Source organism: Epinephelus lanceolatus, chromosome 1, assembly GCF_041903045.1.
Source record: "Epinephelus lanceolatus isolate andai-2023 chromosome 1, ASM4190304v1, whole genome shotgun sequence".
NCBI lineage: Eukaryota > Metazoa > Chordata > Actinopteri > Perciformes > Serranidae > Epinephelus > Epinephelus lanceolatus.
Window position 1 is genome coordinate 50,776,441 of NC_135734.1, and position 13,944 is coordinate 50,790,384.

Sequence of the window (13,944 nt, forward strand, 5' to 3'; positions counted from 1 at the left end):
TGTGATTTGTGATATTGGGCTTTATAAATAAAATTGAATTGATTGAGGCAGACTGACAGGTCTGATGTCGTCACTCAGCAGCTGACTTGCTGAATGATGGCGAGTGGATTTAATAATAGTGATAGGCTAATAATGATGATAATAATAATGATAATGATGCTCATCACAGTGACAGTGGCAGGGCTACGTTCTTTAATTGCCACAAACTTCGGCAAATGACTCAATAACAATGGTAATACATGCAAAAGTGTGTGACCAAAGTCATGACGGCGTTACGGCTTTGATCAGCGAATATAATGCGACTTGGGATGTACGCCAAACGCTGGCTCCGTTATGCAGCAGATCCAGCTGTGCCGCCGTCATCAGAAATGGACGTCGCTTCACGTGATGCTTCAGTGGAAAGGACGTCTCATGTCTCTTAAACTGACAGTGCTCGCTCATCGCTCCTAGCGCTAGCTCCTCGCATTTTTTCCTAGGTGGGAGGGGCTAAACAGCTAGCAAAGTCGGCTAGCAGTAGCACTAGCAGTAATTTAAGATACTTGGGATGGATCCTATATATAAATATAAAACAAACAATAGTGAAACTATCAGGAGCTGCACCTTGTCAAAATAAATCCAAACCTATATGAGTGGACCATGTGTGAGTTTACTTTGAAAGGACAGACAAGACACAGGAAGTGTCCACGCTCAGCAGTCAGACAGGAGTCAGGTTAATTTCCAGGGCTGGTACCTGCGGTTATTCCACAGGCTAGTTAATAACATGTCGGGCAGGAAATCCAAAGCGTGGGATCATTTTGAGAAGGTGAAGGACGAACCCAAGGTGATATGTAAACTCATCTTCATTGGTCGACTACAAACATGACGTATCATCTGAAACATGGAAGTAGCTACATGCCCATTAGCCCACAGCGTCATTAACAGGCGGCTTGCTCAGTGTGTGACGTGCACTTGGAGATAAAATATAGGCCTATATTAATGAAGGTTCATTAGTACGGTTTGTATTTCTCTGTAATGTAGCACAGTGTTAACAATGTTACTGATACTATTCTTTCTCACACCTTCAACTCAAACCACCAAAATATATCATTTAATCATTACATTCATATCATATCATCAAGTTGGGCACAAAGAGCACTGACCTTAATGACTTTTATTTTTTTTTAACTCTGAGGCTCCACCCCAACAACAAAGTGCAGCCTGTTTGTACCCTGGGAGGTGAATCTTTGGTTTCACTCGCTGATTTCAAGAGACATGAAACTTTGCACAGAGATGCCTCTCCTCATGAGGAACACATTTGCCTCAAGAACCCATAACTTCCGCTTATATAGATTTTCCACCATTTTGAATGTTTTGAAAAACACTTCAAATGGATCTCTTCCTAGGAAGTTTGAGCGATCTGCATGAAACTGGGTGAACATAATCTAGGGACCAATATCTAAAGTTCCCTCTTGGCAAAAGTTGGAAAACTTACTAAAACTGAGCTTCTATAAGGCAATGAGTATTGCGGAGGGCGTGGCTCATCACATAAAGGTGTATAACATCTCAAGGGTTTCACCCATCACCACGCAACTTTGTAGGCATATGACCACACATAATCTGAGGGGACCCCTCCATTATTGACCCCATCAAACAAAATGGGGGAGCTAGAGAGCTCATTTCTTATCTAGGCCTAACCGCCATATGGATTTTTACTAAACTTGGTAGATATGTAGAACAGGACGCCTCAAGGTGACTGGAGAAATTTAACTCTAATTGGCAACTGGGTGGCGCTATAACAACAGAAAAATGCTTCAAAATGGCTAAAATGCAACCGATCGTTGTGGCTCCCCCTGTGGACCAATGTTGGTGTTTGGTATGACTGAGTCATGGTATGGTATGCTGCTGCAACAAGGGCTAGCTGCACCTTTCCCATGTGAACTACCAGTGCGCCCCACTTTTAAGTCAATACAACATATAAACACTTTAACTATCTGCCTTTCAACGTGCTACCTCAACTACTAATGTACAGTTTTAGCCCACTAACTATCCCACTATTGGCAATGGTACTACTGTACTTTCAATAAAGCAATCGTACTATCAAATTCACAAACACTCTGTCTGAATACATTGCTCTTCTTAATGGGTTCAGTTGACTATTTAATCTGCAATTTCCTATGACCTGTATCCCAAACACACACCACGTGAAACTGTACGTGGACAACTGTGCTCTCAGTGGGTATGGACTAGTTCCTTGTGATTGTACGTTGAGTAAAAAACAAAACAAAAAAACAAATGAACTTGAAACTAAAGGTCAGTAGACATGTCACCTCCATCTGCTAGTGAAATTACACCCTACAGGTGAGACCTCATAATAAAGGAGGGAAGATGACGCTGCATTCCAACAGGAAAACTCACGACCTCACATGATCCCTGATGGAGATCTCATCTGGACGTAAACAAGAAGACGTACATTTGTGAATGGGTCAGGAGAAGTAAACACAGACAGTGGGAGACATTTTCTGAATCAAGAAAGCTTTGAAGTTGCTTTCCTCTCAAATGTCGCCCCAAGCAGAGAGGCAACTTGCTTCACAGCGTGGCGCACAAACTGAACAATACCACAGATTTCTAACAAGCCCTGAAGAGGGACGGGTTTACTGCTGATGAATGCTCACTAAATATCACAGCTGTCTTTGGTGCAGAGCAGAGGATGATGAAGGAGGAGGAGGAGGTGAAAGAGGACAGTGGAGAACAGACGGAGGAGGAGTGAACTGAGAAGACAGAAAATAAGAGGGGGATGAATGAAACAATGTGTGAGATGGAGGAGGAGGTGAGGGGAGGATTCTGAGGAGCAAAGCAAGGGCATTATTTTGGAATAAGGAGACAAAGGCTGTGAGGAGGAGATGTTGGTGAAGGAGGCAGGAGAAATATGACGGAAAGGAAGATGAGCAGGTTGTGGGTAGTGGGGGAAAACATGAGGAGGAATAAGACAGGGCAGAGAGGGGAAACAAGGACTAGGAAAAAAAAGAAGAGGATGAGATGGAAGCAGGTGTAGAGGAGGGGAACAGGGTGAAACAAGAGGCAGCGAGAGGAAGAGGAGGAGGAGGAGGAGAATGGAAGTCTACTGATCAAAGGAAGGAGAGAAAATGGAGGATTTGGTTTGAAGCTTGTGCCAGAGAGGAGGCAGAAGAGGGAACATGAGTGGTTTAAAAAAACAAATTGAAATGAAGCTGAAGACGAGAAGGAGGGAGATGGGAAGGAGAGAAGGAGGCGGCACAGATCAGGCTGATGTGTCATATTTCAGTGGATCAGTATCAGATGATCAAATGACGACCGTTTATGAACTCTACTGTTTTGTCCACCTCAGTTTGCCAGTGTTGCTCTGCAGCGTGAAACATGATTTTCGTTCTAGTGCATGTGAGAACTGACACCATCTGATGTGTTGTTGCATCTTAAACCTTTTCTTTCTTTCACTTGTTAAAGTGACAAATGTCTGCAGGTCATACGAGCCGTTAAGTACATGATGATTCCTGACGAGGTGTCCGTTATCACTTTTTAAAGGTTAAAGTGGAGGCATGAGCTGTTTTGGCTGTGTGTCAAACATGGGCGGGAGAAAAACTTGATTCTTACATGCATCGCAACTCTCTCTCGAACGATTATGTCTCGATCCAGATTAGTCAATAATTGGAAATTTAAAACTTTTCAACATTCTGATTAGCAGTCCCGTGCCGAAGGCAATATGGCAGACTTCTGCAAGCGCATGCACAAGAGGCACGCAACATATGTGAGGTATGTGCCTCTGACGTCTGTACGTTCCTTACAGATACGTACCATCCACGTGCGATGTGTTTACGTGTTACTAGACTACCAACATGAGAGCATGGCTGAGCAACTGAAGAGGGGCACGATTCACCGGCACCCCCGGCTTAAAAGCACCTGTATGGAAGCATTTTGGCTGTTGCGAAGTCGCAGGGAAAAGGGAGTTGGACAAGAGCCACACTGTGTGCAAGGTGTGTTTGACTAAAATATAATATTTTTTGGAACACTACCAACATGAGACACCACCTTTCACATTTCCACCCACAGTTGGACGAACAGCAGCCGGCTGTGGACCCTGCTAACCAGAGAACGATGCAACATGCACTTTCAAAGTTAACGGTCAACTCGGAGAGGATGAAGCAGATCACCACCTCAATTGACCTATGGCTAAGCCACGCCCCCCTCCACTCACTCAGACAAACTATCAACATTCAGTGCCCGGCGCTATGGCAGGTGTCACAGTACACGGCATTTCACAGGAGGCAATTGATGATTTTTGGAGACATAACGATCAGATGTGATTGAGAAGTAACCAAAAGGGCCTAAACTACGCATTGGAGGGATATATTCATCATTTTATTGTTGAGAAGGTCGATGAAAAGCTTAAATTACAAGCCAAAATTTACAGGTCACAGTGTACGCTTGTGAACCGCATCTGGTTGCCGTCACTATCAAAGACAACAAGTTAAAGTGCCACTGAAGTTAAGGTTTTTGGCTCAGAATATGAGAAAAGGATAACGGCCTTTTTACCATCTTTACCAAGAGTGTCTCTGCGTTAGTTTGGTGCTACAGTATTTACACTGAATCATTCAGCATAACGTTTGCCAACCTTTGTTATCTCTGCCATTACAGATAAGTTAATGAAGCTAAGCTCCAGAAGTTAACGTTAGCTTAACTAGAGCCCTTTGGACAACAGCTAACAATGATGTACGATCACCAAAGTACAAAACTGGAACAAAATAGGCTAATGAACTCCCAGCAAACAAGGTGACATGATGAACAACGCAGCTAGGAGCTAACGTTAGGCTAACTTTAGCTAACGTTAGCTAGAGATGTTAAAGATAACTTTATATTTCTTTCCAGCAAAGTGACAATATGTTGCCTCAAACACAATGTCGACTTACCTTAGAACAGATGTAGACATCATTGTTAATCTTATTCACGTTGAGTTGATGTTGTGGTCTAACGTTACCACACAACTTTATCCAAAGGAGACACTTTTCTCGGTTGAGATGTGGTTTAAAGTGTAAAAAATACACCTGGTCGCCCAGCCTCTCAGGATACCTTGTGTCAGAGTTGCATGTACCCCATGCACACCGTTTGACCATTTTTAAACTTCAAATCTCAGAAAAAGCTCATAAAACCGAACAAACTGACTTTCTGTAATGCATTTCAATGGACGTCCAGGCAGAGAATGTCCCAGTGTATGGGGATGGCTATACGCACTGTGATTGGCTCATCGCGTCTGAGGGCGGGGCTTAGCCATAGGTCAATTGCAATTTTTATTGCAAAGGATTTGCTTCCCTGTTCAGTTACTGACTGAAGCCGAGGTACAACATCCCGTCTCAATGCTTTTAAACTGGCCACAACGAGGCTAAAGCTAATGTCATGGAGTCCCTGAAGAAAGCGGGTAGGACTGTTTTAACGTGTGATGCGTGCCACTGAATCTTACGTCACTGTGACTGCACACTTTATCACAGTGTTGGGCTTGTTACTCTAAAAATGTAATACATTACTCAGTACTCAGTACTCTTTTCAAAAGTAATATTACTTTACTTCATTTTAATTATGGGTCATTATGAATGATAACAAAAGATCGTGTTTAGAAACCAAAGTTGTTTTTTTGGATGCATCACTAATTGTTTTATCATGGAATTGTAGCCCCCCTGAATTGTAATCGTAATCAAATGGTGAGATACCAAGAGATTCCCACCCCTAGTGTCAGACGGTTCACACCTCCACGCTGGCGTGACATATAGCCAGGAACCTGGTGATTGGGTTGCCCAAGTACATCCTATATTTCGAAACTTAATCTCTTAGTTAAGCCGGTTTCTCCTGGTCTCTTTTACATATTGTATGTTTAATGCTATAAAAAATATGCATCATTAATTCTTTAAAAAGATGCCCCAAAAGTTTCCACCTTTAAAGGACACGAGTAAAATTAAGTGCAGACCAGTTTATCAAGAATAAAATGTGTGTTCTGTGATGCTGCCTTTTATTTAGTCAATGTAGAGTTATCTAATTATTAGACCGGCTACACTAGTTGCACTGGGCAGCTGGGAAGATGAAAATAAAAAATAGGTGAAGAAATTAAGCAGGAAATAAAAGATTATTTTGGATGGAGGAAGAAGAATTGGTCGGAGAGGAGAGGCAGGAGAAAGGAGGGTGAGATGATACAGTGGTGGAAATATTTTGGGGCAAGGGAGGCAGGAGGATGACATCTGAGCAAAGGAAGGACCTCAGAGAAGGAGGATGATTATTGAATGGGTGGTGGAGGTGGTAAAAATCTGAGGAGAAAAGGAGAGACGGGATTATTTTGGAATGAGGAGGATGAGGAGCACTGTGATTACAGGGGAGGAGGAAGAAGTGGGAGCATGAGACTGACTGCTCACAGCGTGGCATGAAGGCTAAACAACACAACAGATTTCTCAGCTAGCTGGAGAAGAACGGGTGGAGCTGCTGATGGGTGATGGTCAAATATCGCAGCTGTCTCCAGCTCTCGGGAGGAGCTCAGAGGAGGAGGAGGAGGAGGAGGAGGAGGAGAAGGAAAAGGTGCAGGAGTTAAAAACACTCCAAGAGGAGATAGCAGGAGACACTCAGAGCACGGTGATCGAAGCTGCAGCAGAGTGGTAGTTACAGAGAAAGAAAAGAAGATGGTGAGGTAAACTAAATGGAGGAACACACAATTAGGAGAAGACGTAGAGGAGCAGGGGAGGAGGAGGAGGAGGAGCAGGAAGGAGTAGGAGTTGGTTGGCCACCGCTTGCTCACAGCATGGTGTACAGCCAGAACAATACAAGAGATTTCTAACCAACCTAGAGAGAGATACGTTGAGCTGTTGATGAATGGTGGTTAAATGTCACTGCTGTCTGCAGGAGGAGGAGCAGGAGGAGGAGGAGGAGGAAGAGGGGAAAGTGTACGAGACGCTGTTAAAGAAAAGGTTCATGGATATTATTGCATTGAAATTAGTAATTTTAAAAACAATGGATCGTTGACTCCAGACAGAAAAAGACAAAAGAAGCCTGTGACTGTAAACATGCAATTTTCCCCTTTAGAGTGCTCCAGGGATGATGTTTTTCAGTAGGCCAACACGCAAGTTAGTCGCCCTGGTTCCTACGTCAAAAAGCCTATTTGAGTTAGTCATTGGATTTTTGATTATTGCAGAAAAAGACATTTATGATACTTACGTGTTTTGTTAGGCAAGATAACCTTCACAAATAAAACCCACTTTATGATTTTGGAAGCCCAAATGCAATCACCAGAAGTAAAAAGCTAACGTTATTGTTAGGGTTAGGGTTAACCGCTAACAAACTACACCACAGTCGCGTGATGTAACATCCCAGCTGTAAAGCTGTGTTCTGTAGTTTCATTCAGCCACTTGTTAGCAACTGTTTTTTTTAAGACACGTAAAAGCTTTACTGATATATTTTTTTCATTCATTTATTCAGCCTATCCCAGCTGACATTGGACGAGAGGCAGGGTTCACCCTGGACAGGTCACCAGACTATCACAGGACTGACACATAGAGACAGACAACCATTCACACTCACATTCACACCTACGGACAAAAAACCTGTCAGTTCACACCAATGCAACTAGATGAGACGGCGCATCGTCTCTAGTCGACAACTCTCTGTGCTTCTGATCTGTAACGTCGACAGGAAGTGACCACCATGAGACGGCGTATCATCTCTAGTCAACGACTCTCTGTGCTTCTGATCTGTAACGTCGACAGGAAGTGACCACCATGAGACGGTGTATCATCTCTAGTCGACAACTCTCTGTGCTTCTGATCTGTAACGTTGACAGGAAGTGACCGCCATGAGACGGCGTGTCATCTCTAGTCAACGACTCTCTGCGCTTCTGATTTGTAACGTCGACAGGAAGTGACCGCCATGAGACGGCGTATCATCTCTAGTCGACAACTCTCTGTACTTCTGATCTGTAACGCTGACAGGAAGTGACCACCATGAGACGGCGTATCATCTCTAGTCGACAACTCTCTGTGCTTCGTTCTGATTTGCAGCTTTTCAGACTTATTTTGTGGCTGAATATAATTTGTAGCTTCTTAAAATCTGAATGAGGATAGTGATAGTGAGATACTGGCTACAGTGATGAAACAAAACCAGCATCAGATGGACTGTATTCATAATCAATACGCCACAATAATATAAATAACCAGCGCCAATTCATCAGTCAATGAGAATGTGTGTGTGTGGGCGGGGCATAAGCACATACAGCCAGCAGCAGCAGCAGCGACCCACCGTGAGGACAGAAACAGAGGGCTCTGTGGGGACGGAGCACCTGCTGCAACACGCCATCTGTGGTCATTTTGACTTGACCAGCTGACTTCACTACAAGCTGATTGGCTGTTGCAACAGGTGACGTGCTTTAAAACCAGCCGCCGGCCATTTAACCAGCTGACTGTCAGGTGACACCATCAGCTGGCTTGAGTCCAGCTCAGACCGGCCAGTTCACACTGCTGACACTTTTCTCTGCAGCGTTCTAAAACAGTTTCATCTCATCATGAATCTTTGGTCTGAGCTGGGCTTTAGAATAAACACACCAGAAGAACAGCAGAAATGTGTATTGAGCGTAAAGGGTGCTGCACAGCTCCAGCTACAAAACATTTTACACCTTCCAAGATACAGTTCAGGCCCAGTGGGTTCACTTCTGCTCTAACGAGGCCCAGAATGCACCTGTGATGCTCTGTACGTCTGTAAACATGAACTGTTGAGAGGAGAAATGTGCAGATGTTCAGACAGAGAACAGAGTAATAAAAAACAGGGTCAACTATTATATTAACACATGATGAGAGGTTCGCAGGGCTGGCACAACCACACTGCTCTCCATAATGAGTCATTATATCAGACATAATAAATGTTTGAGCTTTTCCAGGCCATTTCCCCCATGAATAAAATTTACCGTTACCTTAAGAGTGCTGTAAATCTTTCATCGGATTCACAGAGTCATTGGTCCAAAAGAATGCACCCATATAGTCATTACCTCAGCGTGAGGCCAATGATGGGACCAGAAAATGTTTTCATAACCTTAATGCAGTGTGACAATACTGTGTTAATAAGAATTATGCTCACACACTGTGATAAATACAGTCATGTGTTCATTCTCACCTTTTCAGCGTTAGTGCTTCTTTTCAGTTTCATATATCTGTTCATGACGATTCTTTCCCCAGTGGTGTAAGGGTGGTTGATGAGATGGGTGTAATAGTAGGTAGATGGGTAGATCACTGAGGAGGAGGTGGGTATACGCTCCTTTATATTCCAATGGCTTTTTGTCTGACAGGCAGGTACAGTGTAAATGGCCAGCATATACCCATATACCTGTGTATACCCTCCACTACGCCACTGGTTTCCCCTCCTGACAGAGGAACACAGATCTTAGTTATCCATTTGTCGTCAATCCTTTCTACTCTTACTCTCATGTTACTGAAGGATTTGAGATCAGCAGGAAAAGGAAAGTGCAGGAAACTCTGACGGGCAAACTCACAAAAGACTGTGGCCGCCGACAGCACCATGAAATGTGCATCGCTTGCAAGTGCTATCTGCCTTGTCCTGTGTTCATTTTGTTAATGAAAACTATGGTGAAAAATATTTGTTGATGGCCTTTTTTTTCCATGACTGAGACAAGACATTGACGAGCCAAAAATAGATCTTGATAATAAAAAGTATGACAAAATGTATGTTTAGGTTTCAGAGACAAGATGGGACAATGTTAGCGATCAGAGTGCTGACAGGCTGTAAACTACCATAAATATTCAGTGCCAAGATGTTTTGTTAGCCTGCAAACACACACCTGGAGCAGTGTCAGCTATTGGTGCAAGTTATGAGCCGTAATTCAGCAGCTGTGTGTGTCTGACTGTGGATGGTGAATGGATTTGTGGAGTTTGTTAGCTGCAGTGGTAGCTGTTAGCAGTTAGCTCCACTTGTTAGCTGCTGAACGGCAGCAGAGCAAGTGGCCGGCAGACTTCACAGCTTCATCCCGCAGGACTCCACTCAGTCCGGACTGGAGAAGGTTTGTGGGTTGATGGTGTTTGACAGGCAGGTAGGAGGCTCAGTTATCTGTGAGTGTAGCTGTGCTGTAAGTAAACAGTCTGAACTCAGATCAGTTTTCTCTGACAGAGATGAAAGTTTAGTTTGAATCACCAACTCTGTCAGAGGACACCAGTTTAAACCTCCAGACTAACATGTTGCACATGAAGAAACAAGTTATGTTTCTGCTTCTAAACAGTCACATGGATAAGTCGGAGTTTACAATAAACCTGGGGACAAATCCTAGTTGGCTCACATTAGTTATTTGTTGAGAGCATAAATAGAGAGATGTTGAGCTTTTCAAATGATGATCAGTGAGTGTGTGCTCGTAAATCAGCCCTTAAACCTGTCACACACTGCTGGAGACATGACACTTTGCCTCTTTTATTTCTGCATCTGATTGCAATTATCCATGTGACAAAGCATAAATGTTGCCTTTGCACCTTTGCACCAAGTACACAGCAGGCAGAACAATGACCGAGACAAAAAGAAAACAGTTAGCTACAGGTCCTGATTGATGACGTGCAGACGCTTTCTTCCTCAGAGAAACTGCATTTGGGATTTGAATATTCCAGTCTGTCAGTGCTGTTAGTGTTTTCAAACACACACTCTCAGACTGTAAAAGCAAATGGCATGATTTCAGTTACCACCAACTATCTGAAGACACTAATAATTTCACTGTAACTGTGTGTGACCAACAGCACTGGGGCTGTGTACTGGCATGAATCTGGCATGATAATACGTGTCACGATACAGGGGATACGATTCAATATATTGTGAGATTACGATGATGCAAGCAAAGAGATATGTTGCTATTTTTCAAAACCTAATTTCAGGAAACTGTCATAGTATAAAGAGACACACCACCATGTGTATAAAACAAATTGTACTTTTCAATGCAAACAGAACAGTGGAATCTGAATTTGTATTTATCACAGTCCCTGTAGTATCCAACATAACACTACTGTTCAATCAGAGTACACGAATCAACATTTGCCTGTATCAGTAAAATAGAAATAAAATAAAAAAGAAAAAGAAAATAAAAAAGAAAAGTGCTTTCAGGGTCCTTTGGGTGAACAAAATTAAAAAAAAATTATCAATTAAAAATTGATAGTGTTTTTTAAGAACTGAACGACATCACAAAACATGTATCTATTAATTTATTTATTTGGATCACCATCAGCCCCTACCAAGGTAGCAACTACTCTTCCTGGGGTCCACACAAGCAAACATTACATCATAATGTAATAGAGATATATATATAATTTAAAATTCAAGGCGAAATGGAACAAAACACAAAAAGAAAACTTCAAAAATAATGATTAAAAAAAATAATGAATTTACAAAAATAAAACTACAAATTTCAATAATTACAACAATGACAGAAGGTGTTCTCACTATATCTAAATTATCAGAAAAAATACAGCTCAAATGTAATAATTGTATTTCAATACTCAAGTGTATTGACTTTGTTTTACACCCTAATTAGCGCTGATACTTGTGAATTAAAATGTTTGATAAAGAGGCTCATTTGCATTGAATGGGGCCAATGTTGTACCAAATGTGTGGATTTTACTTTTAACTACATGCAAATATTACAGCTTGGCAGCGCAGTCAAGGGGTGCATTTCCCTCTTTGTGGGTGATTTGAGAATTACACGTTTTCTTTTTGTCTAATTTGTGCAGGTTTAGTTGCCGCAAAAGCTGTGCAATCCTTCCTTGTATTCCCAGCTACAGACCTCTTCATGTACTGAGCTTCAAAGTTTTTAGGCATTCACAGTATGAAGTGTTGTTCACTGTTCGGGCCACAAGAGTGCAGGGCACACTAACATAATGTGCAGGTATCCAGCTGAAGCAATGTATCCTTCGTTATCCTTTAAAATATGAACCTGTAGGCTGCATAAAGCTGATAACATTTGAAACTATGTTTTACTTACTGAGATAACTGTGTTGATGCTACGTGCGTATTATTTATTATTGTTTATTATGTTGAAGAATGACAGAATCAGAAGAAAGGAAGCAAAACAATTATCAAAAGTAACAGCCATTAAAGGTGGTCTGACTGTCAGCTACAGCAGATATAATATCCACAGTCTAATACTAACAAGCACTACGTGTCTGACTCAGAGTGGATCTGATGAGCCCCGCAGACTTCACACGGTCTCTTTGGTATATTTTTAGTAAAAAGCTGTGGTTTGAAACATGTATGTACAGGAAGTGTTGAGGGCAACAAGTATGTACGAGAGTTGGTATCAGCAGCAGCTGATGATTCAAATGTTCGGGTTTGTAAAGCTAAACCTTGTCACATCGCACTGATTGAGTTTGAAATCTGTTATAGGTTGTACTGCTTCCATTTTTAGTTTGGTAATATAAAAGTTGGGAGGGGGGATGGAAAGAGCTTTCGTCAGTGTTTTGTCTCGATACCAAAAAAAGTCTCAGTAGAAAAGATTTATTTGGTCTTCTTTTGCCTGCACTGATCTGCTCATTCAATTCAATTCAATTTTATTTATAAAGCCCAATATCACAAATCACAATTTGCCTCACAGGGCTTTACAGCATACGACATCCCTCTGTCCTTAAGACCCTCACAGCTGATCAGGAAAAACTCCCCAAAAAAAACCCTTTAACGTTAAATTGATTCTGTCATTATATCCTTGTCATTGCTTATGCATGCCAGCATTGCAGAACCAAGGGCTTGACAGGAGTGACGTGTAACACAACAGCATCGGCCTCTAGTGTGACATTAAACATACATGTCGGCAGCGCTTTATAAACAATAACTAAAGCATAACGTGTCGATAACAATTATTTATCTTCCCTGTTGTATGGCAGCTGATCTCGTCCTCTGCTCGGAGGGTAGGGAGCTCCTGGACCTTATTGTTTTCGCAATTTGTGGACATTTTTGGCTGCTGTTCTCTTTTGTGTTAGCTGCTAACTGCTATCAGCTACTCTTTTACATTTCCCATGGTGGGTCACACGTGTTACACGTTGTCAAGACGTCACACTCATGTTGCTCATGAGCTTGTCCTGCTGTCAGTCCCTGAAGGTCCTGACACACCAAGCTGACGGTTGGCCGTTGGTCAAAGTTTGGCCATTGGTGAGCGTCCTCCACCCTTATTGATGCGGCCTGCACCACACCATTGCCCCTTTGTTGGCCCTAGTTGGTCTTTTTTCCACCAATTTAGCATGTTGAATCGGCGTCGGCACAGTGAAGCCCGTCAGCAAATGAAATCACTCTGATTGGTAGTTCAGCTCAGCGCACAAGAAGAGAAACTGAAGTGAGGAAAGTAAACAAAGAGTCAACGTCCAGAGGGAGTGAGGTCGAAACAAACTTGTTCCATAAAGTCAGATTATTTTTCTTTGTTCGTTGAGCTCTTTAGCTGAAATGTTTCCTGATGGTTTGTGTTATTATATACTGGTGCACAGTAAATATGCTCTGACTGTGTTGATAATGTGCTAACTGGCTAACTAGTGTCAAGATGGTTTTCTGGTTTCCCTTTCTGGATGTCGATTACAGATGACTGCTGTTTGCTGGTATGGAGGGGTATGTGCAGAATATACGTGCTTGGTTGCTGTCAGATTGGTGCATTCATGTGCAACTTTTTGGTCAAGACATGGAAATATGCGGCGATGCACCAGGGGGCTCTCATTGCTGCTAGTTCTGTGATGTTGGTTTGGTGTATCTGAGCCCGTAGACAGAGGCCATTTTGGTGCTGTTACTACCTCCAATGCTGGCAACTCATTTCACGGTTGTACCTTTTATACGAAACGATGAGGCGGCATAATGGCTTGAAATTCCCACCTTGATGAGGTGGTGTAAAAGGGGCTTTTGATAGTTATAGAAAATGGAGAAAGGAGGAGGTGACATGCCACAGAGGTCATC